This window comes from Tupaia chinensis, unplaced genomic scaffold (assembly GCF_000334495.1).
Source record: "Tupaia chinensis unplaced genomic scaffold, TupChi_1.0 Scaffold145659_1, whole genome shotgun sequence".
Taxonomy (NCBI): domain Eukaryota; kingdom Metazoa; phylum Chordata; class Mammalia; order Scandentia; family Tupaiidae; genus Tupaia; species Tupaia belangeri.
Genome location: NW_006205516.1, coordinates 2,027,343 through 2,054,520, shown reverse-complemented (window position 1 = coordinate 2,054,520; position 27,178 = coordinate 2,027,343). Strand labels below are relative to the sequence as shown.

General features: G+C 39.6%; 1 non-coding gene and 1 pseudogene across 1 annotated transcript; one reads left to right on the top strand and one right to left on the bottom strand.

Annotated features, from left to right (window-relative positions):
- LOC102476894 (mediator of RNA polymerase II transcription subunit 7-like) overlaps window positions 1-27,178 on the top strand; it is a 109,350-nt pseudogene that overhangs the window by 37,397 nt on the left and 44,775 nt on the right.
- On the bottom strand, window positions 250-413 carry LOC114006103 (U1 spliceosomal RNA). The gene has a single exon (XR_003547866.1). It is a non-coding gene; the product is annotated as a U1 spliceosomal RNA (small nuclear RNA).

Genomic DNA, 27,178 nt, shown 5'->3' with positions numbered 1-27,178 from the left:
TATATGAATTAAAAAGAAGATAGTCTTTTAAAAATAGCAACAAAATTATAAGGTACCCTGAAATATATCTAACAAAATATGTGCAATACTTTTGTTAGGTAATAATAAAACTTTAATGAAAAACAAAAGAACTTAAACAAAGAAAACTATATCATGTCCTTCAATGGGCAGGCTCAATGTCATAAAGATATCAATACTCACAAATTAATCCTTGAAGTCAGTCCAATTCTTTTTTTTTCTTTTTTTATTTAGGGGAGAGCGCAAACGCAGTCACCCACTACCACAAATTATGCAGTGGAGTTTCCCACATTTGGGGAAATCACAGGGGTCAGCACATCCAGAGTGCAATGGATAAGCCTCGCCCTGGGAAAACCACCTTCGTGATCATGGTATCTCCCCTGCCAGGTAAGTATAGTCAGTCCAATTCTAATCACAATCCCACCAAGATTTTTTTTGTGGGATTTTTATAAACTCATTTTAAAATTCACATGAAAGAGCAAAGAGCCAGGCCAGCTCTGTTGTCTAGTAGTAATGTGCTGCTCAAGGAAGCCAGAACCAACATAGTGACCACTATTTGAATCTCTGGTCCAGTTTGCCTGAAACACACCAGGCATACAAGAGGGCACAATATCTGATGAACTGGAGAACAAAAGGAAGAAGACCACAATGCAACCAGACCCTGTGGAGGGTGTTCATCTCTTTCTCTCTCTCTCACATACATATGTGCAGGTTCTATACCATGAGTAGAGAAAGAAAGAGCAAAGAAAGAGCCAAGAATAGTGAAGACATACATAAAGAAAAACAAAACAGAAGCAACTTCCTTTACAGGTTTTATTACAAAACTAGAATAATCATAACAGTATTGTAAAGATTCAGGGACAAATAGCTCAATGTAATCAAATAGAGAACTCACAAAACAGACTCACACAGATATGATGCATAATAAAAGTGGCATGACATATCAATGGAGGAACTATTTAGTGAATACTAAATAGCCAGTTATTCTTTAGAGAAAACAAAAGCAAAATTAAACCTAAATGTGAAAATAAAACAAAAAAATTTAACTGAAGACCCTGTAACTTCATGGTAAGGATTATTTTTAATTTGTCAGAGGGTAAATGTGCTCACCAGAGAGAGATGGAGAGACAGAGAGAAAGAAAGTGGGAAAAAGGACCCCCAACAGGGTGTGATCACACCACAATCCCTTCTCCATTTCTCCATCCTGTCAGGATTTGGGGCAAGCACGTGTACACACACACACACACACACACACACACACACACACACACAGGCATCCAGGCATCCAGTATGCTTTTCAAGTCTCTGGGGTTGGGATTTGAACCACTCAGTCAAGCCACATGAGATTCAACTCCCTTAACAACTAAGCTATAGGACTGACCTTCAGGGTAAGGATTTAAAAGGATTTAAAAAAATGTACAAAAACATTTAGCAAAATATTGATATATTTGACTCACTGAATTCCAAAATGTATGCATACAAAAAAATAAAAATACAAACTACAAATCGGTAGAAAATATTTGCCACCTGCATAACAAAAGATTTATATAAAAATACATAAGCACTCCTATAAATCAATAGCAATCCAGTAGGAAAATGGGCAAATAGTAATAGCTAACATGTATTACATATTTTGTATCAGTTGCTGTTCTAATTGCTTCACACAGATTACCTCATTTAAGCTTAAAAGGATATAAATAGATGATTCACAGAAGAGCAAATACATATTATTAATAATTTATGAAAGTAGACTTAACCTAGCCAATAATTATTAAAATAACAAGATTTTTAAAACAGAATAATTAAATTAAAATGGAAAGGTATTTCCTAATCATTAGATTGGGAAATATCATAAAATCTGACAATACAGGGACCAGCAATTAGCATAATGGCTATGTCGCTGGACTCCCACGTAGTCGACCGCGGTTCACGTCCTGGACCCGGTGGCTTAAAACCCATGCCGGGTGCGTGTGCGTGCGTGCCCAAGATCCCAAGAGGAGAATGGAGGAGAAGGGATTGCGGTGTGGCCATCCCCTCTGGGGGGTGATTTCTTGCTTTCTGTCTCTCTGTCTCTCTCTGTCTGTCTGGCGAGTGCACACACCCTATAGTGAAAAACCTCTCAAAAAAAAATCTGACAATACTGATTGTTGATGAGGATGTGAAACAATATTAACTTATGCACTAGGGCAATTATTTTAAATTAGTACATTTGCTTCAGAGAGCAATTTGTCAGTATCTGATAGAGTTGAAGATGCACAATTCCGTTCTGGTATGTTCTTAGAGAAACTCTTAAACGATGTGCAATGTACAAAAATGTTCATTGCAGCAATAGTAAACAGAAAGAAAAAAAAATGTCCATCAATAGGAAAGAAGATAAACTGTGGCATATCATTCCATAGAATTAAGTTTTACACTAGTGAAATAAATAAATAAAGCTCCAAGTATCTGCATGGATTAACTCTATAAAATAGTAATGATCACTTTTTTAAAAACAAGTTATTTAAAAAAAAAAAAAAAAGAAAAGAAAAGAAAAAGGGTGGTACCATTAGAAAAGTTTAAAAACATGTAAGACAATACTGTTTATGGATACATTCTAAGGTATTGAAAGTACTAAAACATACATGAAAAGGATAAACAACTAATTCAGAACCCTGGCCTGCTGTCCAACAATTCCAGGGAGTGTAACTCATGTTGTATTCCACAGAATTGTTTGGCAAGGAGAGCTTTTCATGGACTGGAAGGGAGGAGAGATAATGGGATTGGAGAGAAATATCCAGGGGGCTTCAATTGTATGTGAAATGTTTCATTTCTTAAAAATAAATAAATAAAAATAAGTAAAGAAAGCAAAGCTGAAATATTAAGATGACAGAAGTGGGTGGTGGGAGCCTAGGTGTTTATTCTTTTCTCTATGCTTTTCTGCATTCTTGCAATATGTCATAAGAAAAGATAAATGAGTGTGGAGGCAGGCACTTGTCCAGCAACACAGTTGCTAAAAACAGAGCCAAACTGAGACAGAAAGAAAAGAGCAACAGTGAGATGGGGAGCAGTCATCATTGATTGAATTAATTAAGAGGAATATTTTTCCTTGATTATCATCCAGGAACTTTGTTCACTTCAGTATTCCTATGCGTACTAAACTCCTACAGATTTATCCTTATCCTCTCCTCACCCGCAGCACAACCCAGATGTTTCCAACCTGGGTGTTCTCAAGACCTCCCTCTTCCTGTGCTCATTCTCCCCTTCAACAGTTATTTTAAAATATATTTGAGCCCCCACTCCAAGTACTGCAGAAAGTCCCTTGTTCTTTCCCACAGCCAATATTTATTGTGCACCTAATTGTGTCTGTCCTTAGTCTAAACACTTTACAACCACTATCTCATTTAATCCTCACAGTAACTTTATGAGATAGGTTCCATTCTTACACCCACTTTCAAGATGAAAAAGTGAGGCTTCAAAGGTTTTACTGACTTCTTTAAGGCCACACTGCTAGTAAGTAGTGGCCCTCACTTGGCCTAAATCTAGAACTTTGAGACTTCAATTCCTTGTTTCTGCCAAGTTCTCTCTTTTTTTAAGTTTATTTTTAGCCATGATACAGAGCATGTGCACATGCCCTAGAGAGAGAAAGAAGCACCCTCTACAGGGTTTCATCTCACCACAATCCCCTTGTCTCAGCCCTCCAGCTCATCAGTATCTTGGACATGCACTGCTTTCCGGTCAACCTGAGATTTGAACCCACAGTCAACCATGTGGCTTCCAGCACTGCACCATACTGCTAGGCCTCCACTAAGCTTTTGATCTTGGTAATATCTGCTTATTATAGTCATTCTTTTTTCTGTCTCATACAGACCTAAACACAGCTCTTTGTCCATTAATTCTCCTAAACACTACTCTCAAAAGGGTATTACATATAGAAGCCTTTTGAAAGGAAGGGATGTAATCTATTCTATGAAATCCTGAAAGAAAACTTTCCAAACCTAGAGAGGCATTCAAATGTCCAGACTCAAGAAACACAAAGGACCCCAAATATAATCAACCTAAGAAAATCTTCTCCAGGGCACATCATAGCCAGATAGACCAAAAACACAAAGAAAAGATACTAAAACTGGCAAGAGAAAGTCAAGTTACTTATGAAGGATATCCCATAAGGCTAACATCAGACCTCTCATTGGAAACAATGCAAGCAAGGAAAGAATGGGAAAATATATTCAAAGTGTTAAGTAAAAAACAATTTCAACCAAGAATACTATACCCAGCAAGGTTATCCTTCATATGGGGAGAAAAGACAAAAACATTCTCAGATAAACAAAACCTCAAAGAATTTACCAACACCACGCCAGCTCTCCAAGAAGTTCTGAAGGGAGTCCTATACAAGGAAAACTAAAGACAGACACACACAAATAACAGTACAAAAAAACAACCAAGAAAGTGACCAACTTAATGGCAGAGACAAATTCAGAAAGATCAATAATAACATTGAATGTTAACTTCCAGAATTTAAATGGAAAGATCAGACCACAGAAACACTGCAAATTCAATAGAAGAGAAATTAATTACATGAGACTGAACTGGTGAAACAAAATTGTATGACTTTTGCTTAAACATCACTGATTTTCTTTTATGTTTTGTATTCCAGATTTAAGAATTTTTGTATTCTTCTGAGCTGTTGATAGGTTCAGCAATTTGTTTATTATTATTATTATTATTATTTTATTTTTAGTATCTACCTAGTGTTTGAACAGAATCCTAACCTTTTTCCAGGCTTTAACTCTTAAGCAAATTTTTCTTAACATTTTTAAATTTTGATTTCTTAAAGCTAAAACTGTTTTTATTAAAGCTAAAACTGCTTTTCTTGAAATTAAAAAATACATAAAAATAATAAAAATACCTATTTAATGACTGCAGTAAGCTATATAGCCTAAGCTAGGTGCTACTTCATAGTATGTCCATTCTACTCACTGAGTCTTAGGCCTAAAGTCAAACATGTGTTCACACATACGTATATATTAGCTGCAGTTGCTATTGATAGTATTTAGATTAAGATCTTTTGTGAATCAATAAAATGTGAAAAAAGGAAGGAATCACATCACTCACAATACAGTAAACTTAAAATGTTCTATATAATATATAGTATGTATGTATAAAGGAATATTATAAATTCCTGTCCACTCCTATCACGCTGAATGTCACATTGTCCAACTTTTCTCCTTCTGTTTCCTGTCATGTATTAGTATGTCTTTCCCTTCCCTCCTCTTGTCCCCTCTTTCATTATTTTCATCTCCCTTCTTCCTTCATCAACATACAATCCTCATTTTCTCTTTTGTTAGGTTTTATTTCCAAAGAAACACAGAGAGAGAGCGACAGCACCCGCAACAGAGTCCTGACACTGCCATCCACTCCCAGCCTCAGCCAGACCATACGATGAATACACATGCCCAGTGTACTCAGGGAGGTCTCCAGACATGAACTGGAGTGGTGTGTTTCACCACTGTACCATTGTCTGACACTCTAAGAATTTAATTCTTTCTCTATTTTATTCTCCCCTTTCTAACAATGCCCAGGGTTGAAGTGAGGAATGTGGAGTTCACCATTCAAAATCAAATATGCCATCAAGACGTTTTCTTAAATGAAGAGTTATGGGTCTCCCTGAGCATGAATGTATCCCCCCCCTTTTTGATGCAAAAATGTCAGTAGTTGATACAGAAAAGGTTTCTTTTTCTTCTCACCACATCAATGCCTATGAGATTTATTATCCTCTTTATTTCATATGATTTCCATCACTTGATTTTATGTATCTAATTTAAAAATCTGATTTTAAACAACAGTTTCCTTAAAATAAAGCAGACTCCATAAAACCAGTGAACCATCTGACTGACTATTGTTTTGTGTCCCCCTTAAAATTTATATGCTGAAGTCCTAACCCCAAGTACCTTAGAATGTGACCTTATACTTGGAGATAGGGTCTTTACAGAGTTAGCCAAGTTAAAATGAGATTATTAGAGTGGGTCCTAATCCAATATGACTAGTTTTTTTTTTTTTTATAAGAAGGAAATTTGGGGGTTGGCCCAGTAGCCTAATGGTTAAGTGCTATGCATATGCACCTGGATTCCACATGACTGACCACAGTCAGAATCTTGGCCTAGGGGTCAGCGGTGGTTAAGGGTTAAGTGGTTAAGGCGCTGGATTCCCACATGCCCAACCAGGGTTTAACCGGACCTGGCAGCTTGAAAATCACAATGGGCATGTGTGCCTGAGGCCCCTAAATCCCAGGAGGAGAATACAAGGGATTGCAATGTAGCCATTCCCTCTGGATGGTGATTTCTCAGTTTCTCACTCACTGTCTCTCTCTGTATCTCTGGTGAGTGCACATGCCCTGGAGGGGGAGGGGGAAGCCAAGCCTAGTGACTTGAGAAACATGTCAGGCACATATACATGCATGTAGCAAATCCTTACAGGAGGGAGAAAGGGAGAAAACAGAATTTCAGCTTGACCACGCCCCATTGAAGGGTTCTCTCTCTCTCTCTCTCTCTCTCTCTCTCCCTCTCTCCCTCCCTCCCTCTTTCTCTCTCTCTTTCTGGCTCAAGAGCACACAAACTATTTAAAGAATTTGCACTCTAATACGCAGTTGTATTAGTTTTGCTAAGGCTACCATAACAAAGCACTGCAAATGGTGGCTTAAAAAACAGAAATATATTGTCTCATAGTTCTAGAAGCTAGAAGTCAGAAACAAAGATGTTGGTAAAGTTGGTTATCTCTGAGGGCTGTGAAAGAAAAATCTGTTCCAGGCCTCTCTCCTTGGCTTATAGATGGCCATCTTCTTCCTGTGTCTTCACACAAGTCTTCCCATTGTCTATGTCCAAATTTCCACTGCATTTTTTTAAGTTAAGCAATGTATGTATGTATGCATGTATGTATGTATTTAGGTTTTCTCCATAGGGCATGTGCACTGACTGGACACAGAGAGAGAGACAGTAAGAGGGAAAGTGATAAATCACCCCCAGGGGGGTGGCCATGCCACAATCCCTTCTCCTCCATTCTCCTCCTGGGATTTTGGACATGCACACATGCACCCAACATGATTTTCAAGCCTCCTGGTCCAGGATTTGAACCATGGCAACCATGTGGGAGCACAGTGCCTTAACCACCACGCCACCTAATGGCCCCTCTTCTGCTTTTTTTTAAAATTTTTATTTAAAAAATTTTGGGAGCCAGCCAGGTGGCATGGTAGGTAAGAACCATGGAATCAGCAGATGGTATAATGGTTACGTCCCTGAACTCCCATGTAGTGAACCACAGACCTGGAAACTTAAAACTCATGCCAGTGCATGTGCATGCAGACCCAAAATCCCAAGAGGAAAATGTAGGAGAAGGTATTGCAGCATGGCCATTCTCCTTGGGGGTGATTTATCACTTTCTGTCTCTGTATCTATCTCTGTCTCTCTGGCAAGCACATGTGCCCAACAGCAAAAAATCTCTCTCAAAAAAAAGTAGTTGGATACCATACAGTTGGCTGTACAGTTTGAGTCTGAGACCCAGTGACTTGAAAAAAACACAGGCCGCCTGTATGTGCATACCCAAAATCCCAAGGGGAGAAAAGAGGAGAAGAAATTGAGGCATGGCCATCCTCCCTAGGGGGTGATTTCTCACTTTCCCTGTCTCTCTATCTCTGTCTCCCTCTGGCAATCATATGTGCCCCATAGCCAAAACAAAAAACAAACAAACAAACAAACAAACAAAACCTCTTTTAATGCTTTAACACCCAGAAAAAGCATTCTGGAAATGCAAGATTTTGTTATTTTTTCTCTCTCTCTGTTTTTTTAATTGCAAGGGGGCACATAAACTTGCCAAACAGAGACAAATAGAGAGAGAAAGATAAAGCACCTTCATCTATGGAGAGTGATCCCTTCTCCTTCATTTCCCCATCCTGTTAAGATTTTGGACACACACACACACACACACACACACACACACACACACACACAGAGTGTGTTTTTCAAGCTTGGATTTCAGGGACCTCCAAAATGTAGTCCAAACCTCCTTCTCCAGTCTTCTCTTACCCTACATATTTTCAACCACCAGAAGTCCTAGCCTGACTTATCACTTGCTGCTACCATACTTGACTTTACTTTCTCCCACATGTATATCTTTGCTCCTTATCTGTAAAATTCAGATAATAATTGTACTATTTAATAGGTTCCTATGAGGACTAAAGGAGGTAATCTGAGGAAAGGGTGTTTGGTACTACTGTGAATTTGATAAGAGATATTATTGTTACATTTCTTATAGTTCTTAGTAGATTATAAAGTCCTTTATGACAGGAAATATGTAGACTAGTAGACTCTATCAAAATCTGTTGAATTAAGTTATGAATTTTGATGTAAACCAACCTGAAATGCTTATATCTCCAACATTTATCTTGGAAAACACATGCTTGCATCTGTATGAAGTTAGAACAGAGAAGTACCTTGTTTGGATAAAATCAAGTTTAAGCTATGATACCATGAAGCTAACAAATAAAATGGGTTGGAATTATTCATGTCATTTTGCTATTCACAAAGAAGACCAATAAAGAATACTGAGTAAACAATTCATTGGATTGTTTTATTTGAACTTCATTTTCATAATTGGGAGAAAATGTAACCCCTTGAATATTAAATAGTATTTTCCAGGTGGTAATGGCCAGATCTGGTAAAAGGAACTAGCCTCCTTTATTTTTCTTTTTTTAATGAGGAAGAGTATAGGAGGGACAGGGACAGGGGTGGAGAGAGAGAGAGAGAGGGAGATTATCGACAGTATCTCACTGTCACTATCCTGCTACCCCAGCCTCCCAGTCAGCTAGGACTACAGACACATGCGACCACTCTCAGCCTGTTTAGGTAGGGCCAGGAACTAAACCAAGACTCTCGAGGTCTCAAAGAATTATGCCTTGCAACATCCTTCCAATTGTGTAACGACAGATGGGCCCAGCTTCCATTTTCAACATCCCTTTTTATTATATTTGGCATTGTCAAAGCACCTTTCCTCAGAGAGATTTAAAAGCAAAACAAAACCTTTATGATGTAATTGTACAAATTCAGGGGGAAAATTAGTCAGGATAGTTGATCAGTAGAATGGAGAGTCTATGGGCTATAGTGTGCCAAGGAGGTACATGTGGGAATCCAAACCCTTAAGATATTTTTTAAAACTTGGTGGATAGAAGGTGAGGAAAAAGAAAAGCAACAAGAAAAAGTTCTTTCCAAGTGGCAAGCTATTTTTTTTTTTTTGAGAGATTTTTGCTATAGGGCGCGTGCGCTCGCTAGACAGACAGAGAGAGACAGAGAGACAAAAAGCTAGAAATCACCCCCCAGGGGGGATGGTCACGCCGCAATCCCTTCTCCTCCATTCTCCTCTCGGGATCTTGGGCACGCACGCACACTCGCCCAGCGTGAGTTCTAAGCCACCGGGTCCGGGATGTGAACCGCAGTTGACTACATGGGAGTCCAGTGACATAGCCATTACACTAACTGCTGGTTCCCCGCAAGCTATTTCTTTATAGTAAGTGGTAGAGTTGCCAATGTTCCTTTAAAGGAGACTCCTCCTTTGCTCTGAGAAAAAAAAACACCCAAAGGGACCCTCTAAGCAGATGTTAAACAAAGACCTCCTTCTGAAATGGAGATAAAAATTCATTTCCCTCCTTTGGGGAACATAAAGTTAAAAATACCCTCTTTGGAAGCCGAGCTGCATTTCTGTAGATCTGGATACTTCGGGAGAAAAAGGAAGAGGGATGGAATGTTAGTCCCCAACTGTTCTCCGGATTCATTTTAGGTCTTGAGATAAGAGGAGTGGTTCAGAAGTAAATTGCAAGTCTTTTCAGAAGAGATTTTATACATACAATGAACTGTTTGGGGGCTCAGACGACAAAAGGCAACAGTTAGGAAAAGGACTGTTCTCTTGGCCTTTTCATCATCCTTTCATTCATTCATTCAACAAATACTTATCAAAAGTGTACTTTGCACTATGCACTGTGCTAAGTGCTACTCTTAGATAGAGTGGGAAACTTGATATTCTAGGTGTCTCCTTCACGTGCTTTACATTCTGGTAGCATATTAGTTATCTATTGCTTCATGATGAATTACTCCCAAACTTAGTGACTTAAAGTGACAAATATTTATTATCTCATAATTTACGTGGATCAGGAGTCTAGCTGTGGCTTAGCTAAATGCACGTGGCTCAGTTCTCTCACAAGGCTGCAATCAAAGTGTCAGCCAGTGCAACATTTCCCTCAAGGCAATCTCCCGCCAAGCTCACTCATAGCTGGGAAGACCTAGATGATCTTTGGCTGGAGGCATCAATTCCTTGCCACAAGAACTTCTCCATAGGAGTACTCCAAAGATGGCAGCTGTCTTCCCCCACAGTCAGTGTTCAAAGAGAGAGAAAGAGGCAAGAAAAAAATCACAATCATTTTATAATCTAATCTCTAATGTTACATCCCATGACTTAGGAAATTCTAAACTCATTAGAAGCTACCAGTTTGAGTCTCCATACTAGGGTGAGAGATTACTAAGGGCATGAATATCAGGAAACTGGTACTATAGGAAGCCATCATAAACTTACAGACTTCCTACCACTCACTGGTTGTAGAGTCAAGCACTATTATGGCTCCCCCTAAATCACTGGCCATTGTGAATGTATTTTTCCATTATATTCCAAACTGATTTGGGTACAGCAGACGAAATCTACTGATTTGGGAGTATACGCATCAAACATCATGCATATTCAGTACCTAAGAACATGATGGCTTACAAATTTTCTAAAAGTAGAAGCCTACAGTCTATTACAGGGGTCTCCAACCCTGGGCCATGCACCAGTACCAGTCTGTGGCCTGTTGAGGTCCAAGTCCTCAACAGTGGCCAAGTGGGGGAGGAGGGAGTGGCAGGTGACAAAGCAAGGCTTCATCTGTTTCCAGCCACTCCCCATTTCTCACATTGCCACCTGGTGTAGAGAGTATTGTTACACAAAATGAATTCTGTAATGACAAGACTGTAGTAAGCAGTAAAAAATGTGACATGTACACCCCCATTCCTCCCTTTGCCAGCCAAACTGAAAGGACATAACAGAAACACCCAGGCCTGATAACTTCAGACATGCTGATTGACCCAAGCAGGCAGGGACAGATTTTCCATGCACTAATTTTAGACATAGGTGCTAATCTAAGAGACTCTGCCCACCTTGGAGTGAAAAGGAGCCCTCTCCAATGCCACTCTTCCATTCACTCCCGGCACCATGAACAGAGCACATAGCTCCCAGCCATTCTGAGAGACTTGCAGACCTTAGTATATGAGACTGTGCCTGAGACTTGCTATATCTGTCCCAGCCTCAGTGCCTCTCCTTATACACTTTGTGAGACCTCCAGGAACAGATAAGACTGGCTCCCTCCCTTCTACAGTGGAAGCTTGGGACATCTGTGGACCCACAACTGGCTCTTTGCCTCCACAGACTGCTCAGGGTTATTGGCTAGCATGAGTTGTTTCATCCCTTGACCTGACTGCTTTGCTATGCTAAATTGTATGCAGTACAATAAAGTCTAACATTGTGGAAAGACACAAATACATCCGGGGTCTTATACCGTGTTCACATGAGGCTCCACCTCCTGTCAGTGGTGGTATTGGATTTTAATGGGAATGAAAACCCTATGGTTCTGTGATTGTTTCACTGTATATTGAAATGTGGTATTGGTGGATATGGGGTGCACAGTGGATGTGGGGCTCTTGAGTCATCCTGGAACCAACCTTACCACACCCCAGTCTATGGAGGGACGTTCTTTCTTCCTTTCTTTCTTTCTTTTTTAAGAATTGTTTAATTATTTTCATTATTTTTCAACTTTGAGAGACACAGAGAGCCACCAAGTCTAGGAGTCGAACTGCAGTTGCCCATGTGAGAGTCCAATACCTTTAGCCACCACGCCACCTGCTGGTCCCTATGGAGAGATTTTCTCCTAGGAGAGTGGTCCATGGTGCAGGAAGGTTGCCAACTGCTAGTCAATTGTGTTAGGTGGAAAAAAAATGTTCCTACCCTTTGAAAAATTTCAGTTTTCTTAACTATCACTAAAATACTATTAGATGTCTATGTAACCATCCACCAAGGATTTCAGCATAATAGAAAGGATTTAAAACAGTAATTACCTAACTATTTAACCTTAGTGACCTCATTAGTGGACATGTTTGCATGTGATACGGATTGATACTGTACAGTATCACAGGCAATGATTTTCATTCTAAGATACAGCCACCACATATTTTAATGTAAATAAATGTTAAAGATATGCAATTGTTACAAATGAGTTTTATAAAAATAACATAAACCTAGTGGTATTTTTTTGTTAATGGTACACCATACGGGCCCATTGGAGCAGGTTTTTGATTCAGATAGTGAAATTTGGGTTTAATTACTTCATGACATTCTAGAGACTATTTGGATTGTGAGACCCAGGGTTACTTATATTTATCTTGCATTTACTATGTTTCTAAAATCTTTCATTAGTACTGATTGACTTTCAGTTCATTCTCTTATAGTGTACAGAAGGAAATCAGAATGGCAATAAATAATGATGATTCTGGCCTCCACATTTTTCAACAACTACATCTCTTTTTCTGACTCTTGGCTTAAAACATTGGCTATGCTGTAAACCCTGTTAAAGTTACTTTTACTGAATATATAAAAACACAAACCATATTTTTGGATTAAAAAGCTTAACTGTGCTGAAATTGTTAATTCTCTCAAAATGAATATGTAAAGGTAATGCAATGCTAATTCAAACCCTGTCATTTTTTTGTATTGCATTGTTTTATAACAGAGTAAAAGATCTTGGTCCAATTCCATGGCATAGTCATTAAAGCAGCCAGATCTTGCATGGTCAACTAAAAAGTTTGAGTCCCAGATCCAATGACTTGAGAAAAATGTCAGGCACATGTACATGCATGCCCAAAATCCTGAAAGGAGGGAGAAATGAAAGAAAATGGAATGTGGGCGCTTTCTTCTCTCCCTCTCTCTCTGTTTCTCTGTCTCTCTCTGGTTAGCACACATACACGCTAGCAAAAAATTAAATTAAAAATTATCTTCATGTTTAGATGGAGGAATAAATGTCAAAGGATAGCAAATAAAATTATCAAAAAGAAAAACAGTAAATGATATCTGCCACACCAGATTAAAATATGCAGACAGTCCCTGACTAAGTGCCCTATAGCTCAACTTACAATTTTAACTTTAAAATGGTGCACATGTGATTTATATTCAGTAGACACCTTACTTTGAGTACCCATAGAACTATGTTAATTTTTACTTTTGATTCAGTATCCAATAAATTACATGAGATATTTGACATTTTATTATTATAAAATAGACTTTGCGTTAGATAATTTTGCTCAACTGTAGGTTAATATGTGTTCTAAGCACATTTAAGTTAGACTATGCTAAGTTATGTTCTATAGGTTAGGTATATTAAATACACTTTTTACCTACATTTTCCTTTTTTCCCTCTTTATTCATGATAAAGAACATGTACACAAGAGAGAGAGGAAAACAACAACAACAACAACAACAACAACTCTCAATGGAGCCTGGCCATGCTGCAATCCTTCTTCCTACAATCATTTATACTGTCAACATCCTGGGCACAAGAGTGCATATCCAGCATGTTATCAAGGCTGGGATTCAAACTCAGTCACCATGCAGGATCTAGCTCCCTCTACAGTTATGAACCACTGTGCTACAGAGTTAGCTTACTGCAACATTTTCGACTTACAATGGGATTATCAAAACAAAGCCCCATCTTAAGCCTGGGTTATGAAGCCATTGTAATCAAAATAGCATAATATCGACACAGGAATAAACAGTTCAGTGGAATAAAACAAATTGCAGAAATAGAGATCAGTATACATGGAGCTTTGATACATGAGAAAGGTGGTAATTCAATTCAGTAGGATAGAGGCAGTTTATTTAATAAAAAGAGTCTGTCACAATTGGCTACCCATCTGGAATAAAATTAACTTCAACTCTCTAACATACTCCTGTTTCAAAAGTAAATCTGAGACACAGTACAAACAAATTTAAATGATAAAATAAGAACAATTGCAAGAACACTTAGGTAAATATATGTGTAACTTATTGAGTTTCAAAATCTTCTAACTGAAAAAGAATACCCAGAAATGTTGGCAATGGAAGTTTCTTTTCTTTTTTGTTTGCTATAGTGTATGTGTGCTTGCTAGGGAGTTGGTTGGGAGGGAGAGAGAGATGAACCCCCCCATACACCAAGGGGGGTTGACCACACTGCAATCCATTCTCTTCCATTCTCCTCTTGTGATTTTGGGCACACATGCACACATGTTCAGTGTGTGGTTTTTGCCTGTTTGTTTTAGAGAGATTTTTGCTATAGGGCACGTGTGCTCACCAGAGAGACAGAGAGAAATTACCCCCCAGAGATGATGGCCACATCACAATCCCTTCTCTTCCATTCTCCTCTCAGGATTTGGGGAACTAACACACACATGCCCAGCATGAGTTTCAAGCTGCCGGGTCTGGGACTCAAAATGTACTTGGCCATGTGGAATTCCAGTGACGTAGTCACTATGCTGTCTGATGGTCCTACGCTCAGTTTGGTTTTCAAGCCTCCAGATCTGGGTCTCAAACCACACAGTTGACTATGTGGGATCCAGCAGCCTTAACCACTATAACATTTGCTGGCCCTACCATTTTTCTATAGTTTTGAAAAGCTATACAGGGATGGATTTTAAAACAGCTAGAAACAACAAAAATCAGAAATAGCCATTTTTGCTTGTTTTTTAAAGAATTATTTTCTTTCACTTTATCTATCTATCTATTTATTTTAATTTTACCACAGAGGGATAGAGTGAGAGAAAGAGAAAGAGAGAGACAGAGAGGAAGTGAGAAATCTAGCCACCAGGTCTGGGACTCGAATGGCAGTTGGCCATGTGGGAGTCCAGCACCCTTAACCACCACTCCATCTGCAGGCCTAGAAACTGAAATGTTTAAAAAGCCATTATAATAGCATACGTGTACTATGTTGATGCTTTGGGCTAGGATGACAGCTAATCAAACAGAAAGGAAGGGATATAGTTAAACATTATTTTAGATAAGAACTGAGAAGGCTTGGCAATTTGGGAGTGCATGTGTGTGCACACAAGCACCACTCCAAAGCATTGAACCAGAAGCATGTAAGGAAGTTCTTCAACTGTGTGGGTCTAGGGTATTATACCACTACCTGTGGCACTGAGGTTACTGCCTCCTACCATTTGGTGTGTTTTCATCAGCAAAATCCTCAGAGTAACATATTTTTCTTTTCACTGAGAAACTCTTCAGTCCTTAAGCTAAACATTTCATTTCCTTGAAAGAGAAAAGGAAGGCGTATCTCTTTGTTAAAAGGTGAAAGAAGGGGGCTGAATGGTAACACAGCAGTAACGCAAAGCTCTGTAAGGGTGATCTACATGAGAAGGTTCCAAGTTTGCATCTGGAGACCTCCTGAACATGCCAGGTCCATGTGTCCCATGATCTAGGTCTGGCTGAGGCTGGGGATGGATCATGGCATTAGGACTCTGTTGGGAATTTCTCTCTCTCTCTCTCTCTCTCTCTCTCTCAGAAAAAGAAAAAACAAAATTTTTTAAATGAGGAAAAGGGAGCTACTATAGCAGGCTTTGCTATGGGGTCATTTTTATCAGTAAAGCCATTGTACAAATTCTGATTAGTGAATTACTCTTGTATGTATATATTAGTTTGTGTGAGTTTATAAATATAGATATGTGTTTTTTCCTATCATTTTATCTATTTGCATATCTATTTATCTGTACCATCTCTTTTTCAGGAAAGAATTTAAGATGTTATTAAATTTATAACATTTTGTACTTTCAAAAGAGATACCTCTTGAAAAATAAGTCCCTTCGGCGTTTACTTTCAAGGCTATGTCTCTGTAAGGACTGGGAAATGGCATAATCAATCTGATGACACTAGCTACCTGAAGAGCCGAAGTGAATCTTCTGAAAATCGTTCCAATCTATCACTGTACAGATGATTTTGAAGATGGTCAAATAGCCCAAATCCCTTGTGTTGCAACCAATTCAGTCAATAAATGCTTGTTGAACTGAATGTTACAGCTAATATAAGCGGACACCAAACAACCTTGATTTCAACAGCAGGTCTAAGAGGAGATTATCATCCTTAAAGTGTTCCAAAGTTAGGCAGTCATGGTCATAGCTGAAGTAAGACCCTGATGATCCAAATCCTGTCGATCTCAAGCAAAACTTTTTCTTCTGCCTGGAATAACTTTCCACATTTCCACTGGCCCCAGCTCCTTCTTCATGAAGGTATCTTGACATAGTGGAGCCAGAAAGCTCTTAATTCAAGGCCTAACTCTGACATTGACTAGCTGTGTGACCTAAGGTGAGTCATTTATTCTATCTCAGATTCAATTTCCTCATCGGCAAAATGGAAATAGTAAGGGACTAGCAGTTGGCATAATGACTATGTCGCTGGACTCCCATGTAGTCGATCGCTGTTTGAGTCCTGGCCTTGGTGGCTTAAACTCACGCCGGTGCATGTGCATGCATGCCCAAGATCCCAAGAGGAGAATGGAGGAGAAGGGATTGCGGCGTGGCCATCCCCCCTGGGGGGGGATTTCTCGCTTTCTGTCTCTCTGTCTCTCTCTATCTTTCTGGCGAGCACACGCCCCTTTAGCAAAATCCTCTCAAGAAAAAAAAATGGAAATCGGAATACCCGGACCACAAGGTTTCACTGAGGGCTAAGTGCAAAGCTCCTAGATCTGATTAATAATAATTCATTCTCTTCTCCCTTCTTTGACTTGAGAAATCCTATTTATTCTTCAAGACCAACTAAAAAGGTCACCTTCTTTGTGATATCTTCCTTCAAGATACAAATATAGTCCTCCAGATACAGTTCTTCACTCCCTCCTCTGCACACTTACAACACTCTGATCAGACCCCATTAAACTAGTTAGCACATTAGATGGTTTTCATACCTGTCTCAATAGATTAGAGGCTCTTTGAGGCCACAGCCCATATTGCATTCATTCTAATATGCCACAATATCTTGTAATAGTGCCGATGGCTGCCACACAATAGATGCTCAATAAGCATTTGCCAAATGGTCAGTTATAAGCAAAGAAATTATACCAGTTCAATATTTAAAATAAGTCTGGTGGCATGACCTAGTTACGTGTCATACTTTGAGGTTTTTAGTTGCTTTCTCATCATGCGTCTATAGAGTTCTTTAAGAGAGTAATTAGAGCACTGGTAAAGAAAGAAGCAGTGTATCTACTTGCTTAGATTTTCAGAAAACCTTTGACAATTAGGCATAATTCCAACAAAAAAAATTTGTGCAGGTAGAGAACTGCCTCCACAGACTTTCTCCATGTGCTGAAATTCTATCCTTTCTTATTCCCTCTGTTATCACCTACTCCAGAATGCCTTCCCTGATTTCCTCAACTATTTGAGACTCTTCCCTCCTCTGTGGTATAGCTAGGGCATTTTGCCTGTCCTCTCTTGTGACACAAAGAATAGTTTGCTTTTTCATATATAGAGTTCCTTGAATGAGTGCCTAATCTCCCCTACCAGGCAAAAAGAAAGAGGCAGGGAATGGATCTCACCTCTGGTATCTCAGCAGTGCCTAGTTCAGGCACTGTGTGTGTGTAATACACCATCAGTGGACTGAATGCATAATCATGTGCCCTGCTAAGTGAGAGGGGCTGCATGTAAAGCCCTGTTACCATGGTCAAAAGTGAATTTCTCAGGAATGTCGACATCAGAGACGGGGAAAGGGAAGGAACGCAACCAGCTTTACTGTCTGTCTGCTCTTTAAGCCCTTTCATAGGCAGGAAGAAAAAAACTGATTTAAGTGTCCATTATCTGCTATGCTCTGTGCCATGCATGCTGATGTACATTTTCTCCTCTGGTCCCACAACAACCCTGAGGGGTAGTCTTATTCCATACCCCTAATTTTTCCCCCTTTCAACAAATATATAGATGTGTTCAACACCTCCTATTATTTCAGACCCACAGTCAAAGAAAAGGCACTGTTCTACCACAATAGGTTCGCAAGATGAGTGGGAAGGAAGTCCATGTAAACAACAGTCATAATACGGAACAAGAAGGAATATTTTATGAAAGGCCTTTGAGAAGGTTCCATATTTAAAGAAGTTTTTTAAAACCTAGTATATTTGTTATCTTTTTTTCTCCCCAAATGGCATATGTATGTGTACTATAGAAATAGAGAATCCCCCGACAGGGTCTGGCTGCAAACCATAGTCAACTACATGAGACCCCGAGAGCCTGCTCCCTCTGCACCGCGCTTAACCACAGCACTACAGGGCACGTCCAGGATGTTTATTATGAAGACGGCATTTGAAAGTGCAGTCACCCTTCCTGAAACCTGATCTGTCCTTCATTTCCTTTATTCTCAGCTTGACGACCTAGCCTCCTCACTGAAGAGAAAGACCATCCTGTATGAGCAATCCAGCTGCCTAGAAAAGGCAGCTAGGCCTGAGCTAACCTGGGGATTACAAACCCACAGCCCACAGTGGCCAGACAGGTGAAGTAAGAATGTAAGAGCTGAATGTGAGTGCATATGCATACAGGATGGGCAGGGTAGGTCTGTCGTGGGTTGCAAAGTAAGCACCATATCTACAGGAGGCAGAGCAGCTATGCAGCTGCCACTGACCAATATGAACTAATGCAGGCCCAGTGTTGTCAGAGCATCTGGTTTTGCAAGAGAAACCAACCAGAAATTTGGATTATTACAATATAATAGCTCCTGAGTTTTGTTTGTTTGTTTGTTTGATTTTGTTTTTAGGACAGAACTTTTTCTCTCTCTCTCAGTGTCAGAGGGTACATGCATGCACACGAGAGAGAGGCTCGCTCAATGGGGCCTGTCATAGCAGTCTTTTTTCCTCCAATACTCCATCCACTCGGATTCTAGGCATGCAAGGTATGTTTTTCAAGCCGCCAGGACTTGAATCATAGGTGGCCATGTGGGATGTGACTTCTTCTGTGTAGTACTTAATTAACAATTGTGCTACAGAACTGGCCCCTCCAGGATTTTTATTGTTGACTCAACATGTTTGCAATGTTTTATAGGCCAAATAAAGCAGAAACACCAGTTTATGCTCTCTAATACTAGCAAATCAACATAAGAAATTAACTGTCATGGCCTCGACCTCAGTATATTGCACCTTTTCGTAGCTCTCTTGGACTCTGCATATGAAAACACTGCCATCATCACTTCCTGTTATCCATACCCTTAGTCCTGGCACCAGTAATTTCCTTTGAGACAAACTTAGAGCCCTTTCTCAGTCCTTACATGCCTTGGTCACTGCAGCACTTAGTTAATTCTGCCTTGAGACCACTGTTGGACCAAGTTTGAATCTCCATCCCTACTACTACTATGTTATAGCCAATCGCCATGCCATCTCCTGGATGGAAACTGGGTTTCTGCCACATTTCATGTGTGTGATACACTGTGCTCTTTCTCAAAGAGAAAGAGCTAGCTTCATCTCAGAAACACAAACCTGTACAGCCATGGTAGCATGCACTGATCGACACTGCTACTATGACGGTTGAAGTAACATGGGAGGCCCAGGTCCAATTCCAAGCCCACCCTAAAAGCGTCACATGGTGGCATGCACCTACGGTCCGAGCTACTTGGGAGACTGAGGCAGAAGGATTGTAATACAGTGAAATCCTGTCTAAAAATTATTTTTAATTAAAAATAAGTAAATAAAACCCCACAAAAACTGATCATTTTATTTGCTACTTAAAACTCATCACTATTTCCAGTTGTTCACCAGCATTATGTCCAAGGTCCTGCTTGTTCCTCCAGTCTCATCTCCCATCATACTTACCATCCTTTAGTCCTTATTCTTGAACCAACCAAGTTATTGCAGCTCCCTATAGATGCTAGGGTCTCCAATGCCTTGGCACATGATGCTTCTTCTGCCTGGAAAATTTCTCTCCCAGTCACCTTCTCTAGGGAAATTCCAACTACTCCTTCAACTCTCCTTAGACTCTCAGCTCAGATGGCAACCTTCCTGGCACCAGCCTCATCTATACCCCGAACTATGTTAGGCTCTCCTAGTACCCTCCACAAAATGACCAGAGTACATATCTCATTACTTTAATTGACTCCTCTACTAAACTCTAAGTTCCTAAAGGATAGAAACTTTAAAAAGAAAAATCTCTGGGAACCAGCAGGTGGTGTGGTGGTTAAAGACACTGGACTCCCATATGGCTTACTGAAGTTTGAGTCTCAGACCTGGCAGTTTGCTTTCTTACTTTCTCTCTGTCTTTCTATCTGTCTCTGTGTCTCTATCTCTGTCTTTCTCTGGTCAAATTAAAACAAATCATAATAAATAAAGTGAAATAAAATAATTCTTTTCAAAAAATCTTATGTATCCAACTCTCCAGCTTGTATGTGGCACATTGCCAACACAATGAATGTTTGCTGAACGACTGTGAATTTCCCATATGTATTAATGAGTGTCTTAGTACCCAAAAGAACAACAAAAACCCCACTCATTTTTGTGCAGGTTGGCATGAGACAGAAACAGTGTAAGACATGCAGAAGAGGCTCTATAGAACTCAGACATGGAGAAAAAGGCTAGACATTCAGAATATACCAGAAGGTAACAGTTTCTTAACCACAAAAGCTAAGGATCTTCCCCAATTCCTTAGTCAAGAGGAAATTGTAAACTAACATTAGAACCTGGCAATATAAGATCTGTGGTTTGATGCAGGTAATTATACTTCATCTGAAATTACACTAGATTGTATATAATCCTCACCTACATTGAGTCATTTTCAGCCAAGTCTTTTTATTGTGTTCAAGTACTGTTAGCTGAACTGCACGGACTCCACCTGGCAAATGCAATTAAGATTCTGGTGCCCAGAGTGGGAAGACCAGGGAAGGAACCAATTTTCCCAAATGGGACCTTGATATGGCTTGTCTTTCTGCTCGGGAGTGCTACTACAGCAGCTATTCCATTCACTCCTGACAAACACCTGAACAGTAAATCAAGGCAGTATTCTTAACTCCATTTCAGAAATAAGGAAACAAAAACTGCTAGATTAAATGACTCGATTTTTGTTTCTCCTGCCTGGGGCCTCCAAGCCTAACAGCAGCAGCTTCAGCAATATTCCTGCACCTGCTTTACCCCAGTCCTTCTCATGATAATCCCCAAATTTTGGAGGCCTCAGTAATCATTTGGCTCAAACTTCTGTGTATCACAGAGAACTCATGTTTCCAGCACTTCCACCAGCCCAAGGGAGGAAGAGCAAAGGCAACTGGCTAGAAATCAGCTCCTTAAATCCCTTGTTTCCCCAGCAGGGGCCCAGCAGGCATCATGTACTCTTGCCGGTTGGTTGCTGAGCTTTTCATCTGTAGTTACTGGTATCCGTCTGCTCCATTGGAAGCTTTAGCTCATCTCTGCTGCTGTGGCCCCTTACCTTGGTGTATTCGAATGACAGAAACTGAGGCCCAGAGCAGTGGTGTGACTTGCCCTATAACTTCAAGAAAGGGAGGGGCAGATATGTGACATCATTTTTTGTGCCAGCCCAGAGCTCTATTTGCTAAACCATGCTGTCTCCCTAAAGGGAGCAGAAGCTGGAAGCCCACAGAACAGTGTCAAATCATTTTAAGAGCATTACTCCCACTGCTTTGAATATCAAATAGTATAGCTACCTTTCATCAAAGCTTTAGAATGTGATCTTTCTTATTACTGTTTTTCTTCTTTGAGAAAACTTTATTTTGTTGGTCTTATTATTTTAAATTTTATTTTAAATAACTTCTTGTTTACATCGAATTGTTATACATCTTTGTGGGGTACAATATGGACTTTCAAAGTATGCATGTAGTGTGTGATAATCAAATCAGGGATATTACCATAGTCATTGCTTTCAACAAAGAACACAATACCATGATATGTCCCTTCAGTTTTTGCTCTTTTCTTTCTATCTCTTTCTTTTTCTCTCTCGAGATATACTGGCAACATCCCTTTTTTCTCACTCTGTTGTGGTATGCTGTTCCACAGCAACTTTGTCCCATCTATATTCATTCCTGTGTCTATTAAATGCTTTTTTTCTGAGCCTCTCCCACTCATCTCCTGAGAACTTCTTTAATCAAAAAGACTGTACTGGGCTGGATGGTGGTGCAGCAGTAAAACATGATGTTCTGTGAGGCAGACTCACATGGTAAAGTTGCCAGTTCATGTCCAGAGACCTCCCTGAGTACTCCAGGCATCATGTGCCCATAATCTGGACTGGCTAAAGCTGGGGTGAATTGTGGTGTCACGACCCTGCCAGGATGTCCTCTCTCTCTCTCTCTCTCTCTCTCTCTCTCTCTCTCTCTCTCTCTTGGAATAAGTAAATAAACTTTTTTTTTTAATGTACAGAAAAAAATCCTAAAAATATAACAATACCCAAAGAGGAAAACTAGAGGTAGTATGCTCTATGGAAAAAGAGTGTTAGACAAACCACAAAAATGCTTCAGAAAAACCACTTCTCTTAACCTCTAACTCCAGCAGCCATTTGCCACAGAAACAATGCACACGCTGTTCCTGAGGAGAGCCAGGGTGAGCAGTCAGCCCTGCTCACAGAAAGTCACAATCTGTTAACTTAAAGAGAACTGAGGACTACAAACTACAAGCAGGAAGTGACAGCACCCTTAGTCAATCGGGGGAGATTAACTATGTCCTCATTAATTTCTCTTTGTTATAGTCCAGTAAGTAAGGTCAAGTGTTTAAAGTAGATCATGACAGTTGCTCCTGGCCCTGCAATGCTACAGAGACTAAGTGACTGGACAGTGTCTCAGGAAGAGAAGGTAGTGCTATCAGTGAGTTCCAAAACACCCCAAGACTGTGTGCATGTATGTGAGTATGAGAGAGAGAGAATGTGTGTGTGTGTGTGTGTGTGTGTGTGTGTGTATAGGCATTAATACCTATAAAATATTAATGAAATAGCTATGCAGGGCTTAGCTCATATCAGCTACTAAGTGAAGTCGAAATAATATGAATAATATCCAGTATTTATTTAACCCTTTTCATGTATTATCTCCTTTAATCCTCCCTATAACCCTGGGAAGTATACAATATCATTATACTCATTTTACTGCTAGCACAGAAAGGTTAAGTGATTTGCCCAATGTCATGTAGCTAGTGAGTATCTGTACTGGAAATTGGCCAGCTGCCTAAAATCTGAAGCTCTAATCCACTATGTCACATCTTGTGTTTTATTTCTGCCTAACTACACACTTTTCAGTTCACTAAAGAGACTGAGATATAAAGAGTATTTTTTTCTTATTTTTAAAATAATATAGCTTCCATTTATTGAGCATGTACTGCAAGTCAGGCACTGTTATAGGTACTGAGTTATGTCACCTAATCCTTACAACAATGCAATGGAGGTATGTACTATTATTATTCTACTCATAAGTTACAAATGAGGATACTGAGGAACAGAGTGGTAGAGTAATTAATTGTTCAGAGTCACACCAATAGAAAATGGCAGGCGTGCCTGAGAGTAATAGGAAAGATTGTATAAGAAGTCTCTTTAATTACAGTCACACTTGGTGTAATCAGCCAGTAGGATACTGATAAATGTTTAACTTCTGAATCTCGAGGAAAAAAAAAATATGAAGGACTTCTAGCTCCAAGCTAGATGGTGTAAACATACTCTATCCTGTCTTTCCACTGAATGCAGCTATAACATCCAGAGAGAATTCAGGGAGCAACTGTTCAAAAATGCTGAAAAGGTAGGGCCAGCAAATGGCATAGTGGTTGTGTTGCTGGAATCCCCCATGGCCAATTGCAGTTCAAATCTCAAACCTGGCAGCTTGAAACTCACACTAGGCATGGGTGCATATATGACCAAAATCCCGAGAGGAGAATGGAGGAGAAGGGATTGTTGTGTTGCCATTCCCCTCCCCTCAAATGGGGAAGGTATTTCTCACTTTCTGTCTCTCTGCTTTTCTCTCTGTCCAGCAAACACATGCACTCTATAGCAAAAATCTCTCAAAAAAAAAAAAGGAACACTGAAAAGTAAACACTAGCAGTTAGATGGGGGAAAAAAGCAGAATACAAAGTGTCACCAAATTGATGGTGAGTTTACCCTGCAATATCACCCAGCCTAAACAGAACATAGCCCAAAACTCAAGAAAGCCTCTGCATGAACAGAGAAAACTCAAGGAGAAACTCTTTAGTTCTGGCTCAGGACAGGGATTTTTTTCTGCTTGTTTATTTTTATCTTATTGTTTTAGAATTTTTTAATTTTCTCTTAATTATTATTATTGTTATTATTATTATTATTATTTTAATTTGGCTAGAGAGAGAGAAAGTTAGAAAGCAAGCTGCCAGGTTTGGGACTTGAACAAAGGTTGACCATGTGGGAGTCCAGCACCTCAACCACCCCTCCATCTGATGGTCCCTTGTTTTTATTTTTTTAAATGTCTTCTTTCTTTTCTTCTTTATTCTCCATTGACAAATAATAATCATGTATATTTATAGGATACAATGTGTGTGTGTGTGTGTGTGTGTGTGTGTGTGTGTGTGTGTTTTATTGCCAGAAAGAGAGATTGTGCTCACCAGAGAGAAAGCTATCCCCAATGGGATGTGGTTACACTGCTATCCTTTTTCCTCCATGTATCATCCCATCAGGATTTGGGGCATACACACACACACACACACACACACACACACACACCTGGCACGTTTTTCAAGCAAATCAGTCATGTGCGATCTGACTCCCCATGCACAGAGCTTAACCAGTGCACTACGAGGCCGAGCCCAATGTGGCGTTTTTTATCTATGTATACATTATAAGAAGATTCAATCAAGCTAACTAATATACCCATCACCTCATCAACTTACCATTTTTTGTGGTGATAATGCTAAGAATCCATTTTAGCAACTTTAAAATATATAATTCATTATTATTAACTATGATCAGCATGTAATACAATAGATTGTATCTCTTCTTTCCTCATCTCTCTTCCCCTCCCCAGTCTCTGGTAACCACCTTTCTTCTCTGTTTCTTTGAGATCAAATTTGTATTTATTTATGTATTAATTCATTTATTTTTAGTTTACTTCTTTCTTTCACAAGAGAAAGAGAGAGACAAGCACCCTCAATAAGGTCTCCAGCTATGCTCCTCCCACAGCCTTTCCCAGGATCAGGGGCACATGTGCATGCCCAGTATGTACAGGTAGACCTGGAAATTGAACCCTGGTATTTCATATGGCTTCCAGGATTACAGAACACTGGACTACCCACTATGCTACTGCAACTGGGCCAAGATAATTTTTTTCAGATTCTACATATAAATGAGATCATACAATATTTATCTTTCTATGCTGACTTATTTCACATAGCATCATGTCCTCTAGTTCCACCCATGTTGTTGCAAATGACAGAATTTAATTCTTTTCTAAGGTTGTATTCCCATGGCTATTGCAGCATTATTCGCAATAGCCAAGACATGGAAGCAACCTAAGCTTCCATTCATGGATGAGTAGATAAAGAAAGTGTAGCGGGTGGCATGGTGGTTAAAGCGCTGGCCAACCATGGTTCAAATCCCGAACCGAGTGGCTTGAAAATCACATCTGGCACATGTGTGTGTGCCCAAATTCCCAGGAAGAGAATGGAGAAAAAGGGATTGAGACGTGGCCACCCCCAGGGGGGATGATTTCTCACTTTCTCTCTCTCCGTCTTTCTCTGTCTCTCTCTGGCAAGTGCATACGCCTTATGGCAAAAACCTTAAAAAAAGAAGGAAGGAAGGAAGGAAGGAAGGAAGGAAGGAAGGAAGGAAGGAAGGAAGGAAGGAAGGAAGGAAGGAAAGAAAGAAAGAAAGAAAGAAAGAAAGAAAGAAAGAAAGAAAGAAAGAAGAAAGAAAATGTGGTATATATATACACAATAAAATACTATACCACCTTAACAAAGAGAGTCTCTCTCCCTCTCTTCCATTCTCTCATGGCCTAGACCCCTAGCAATTCAGTGGCAGTGGTGCAGAGGAACCTGCATGGGCCAACACATTCCTTTCTAATTGGAAGAACTGTGCCACAAGAGGACAGGCAATGTCCCAGGGCTCTACTGTTATTGTTGTTCTCTGTCCTGCCACTGCTTAGCCCTGAATGTGAGTATACTCACAGAAGTGTGTAGTGCAGGATCTAAAAATCCTGATTTCTAGCTGAAGAAAGAAAAAAGAAGCCCCAGGGAACCATAAGGTACCAGGAAGTTTGCAGAGGAGGAACTAAGGAAAGTGACTTCATAAAGTTGTGTAATAACGCCTGGTTCACCCCTAAGCTGTGCATGTATGGATCTGATCCTAATTACCTTAATCCTAACGCCCATGCCAAAAACTTTAAGAACTGACCACAAGGTAGGTCAGTGTCACTGAATGACACACTTGTGGGACAGATCTGAATAACAATGCAAAGGTTTTGAACACTGAACTGAAATTGGAATTGCAACCCACAGAGGTTGGTTGGAAATTGCAGCCAAAACTAACCAGGTCAATTGCCTGTTAAAATATCAACATGTTTCATAGGACTTAAACAAAATGCAAAGTCTAGTGACATAACACTCAAAATGACCAGGATACAATCCAAAAAATACTTGATATATGAAGAACCATAAAGATCTCAATTTACATTAAAATAGACAATCAACAGATCCATCAAAATGACACAAATGTAATTATTTGACAAACTTTTTTTAACATTTTTTATTTCATTTTTCTCTTTTACATTCAATCACATTATTTAGCTTACAAACTGAATATTTCAACAGGTGAACATTTCTCCCTAGTCCAGTTGATAAAACTATAAAAGTATCTTCAACAGATAATGCTATATTTCTTTGTCCCATTAATGCTTTGCCTCTCAATTTTTCTTCTAAATGTCCTTCCTCAGACTCTACTCTTTCACACACACACTATATCTGGTATTTACATCTATTTACTGTGTTTTTATATCCTTTAGTCAATCAGTTTCAGTCAGAGTGCAGACACTGGGTATATATTGAGTGAGGACATACAATGTCTCTCCTTCATAGCCTGGCTTGCTTCACTCAGCAGTAAATCTTCCATATTCTTCCACTTTCTGTCAAAAGCCAGGGTTT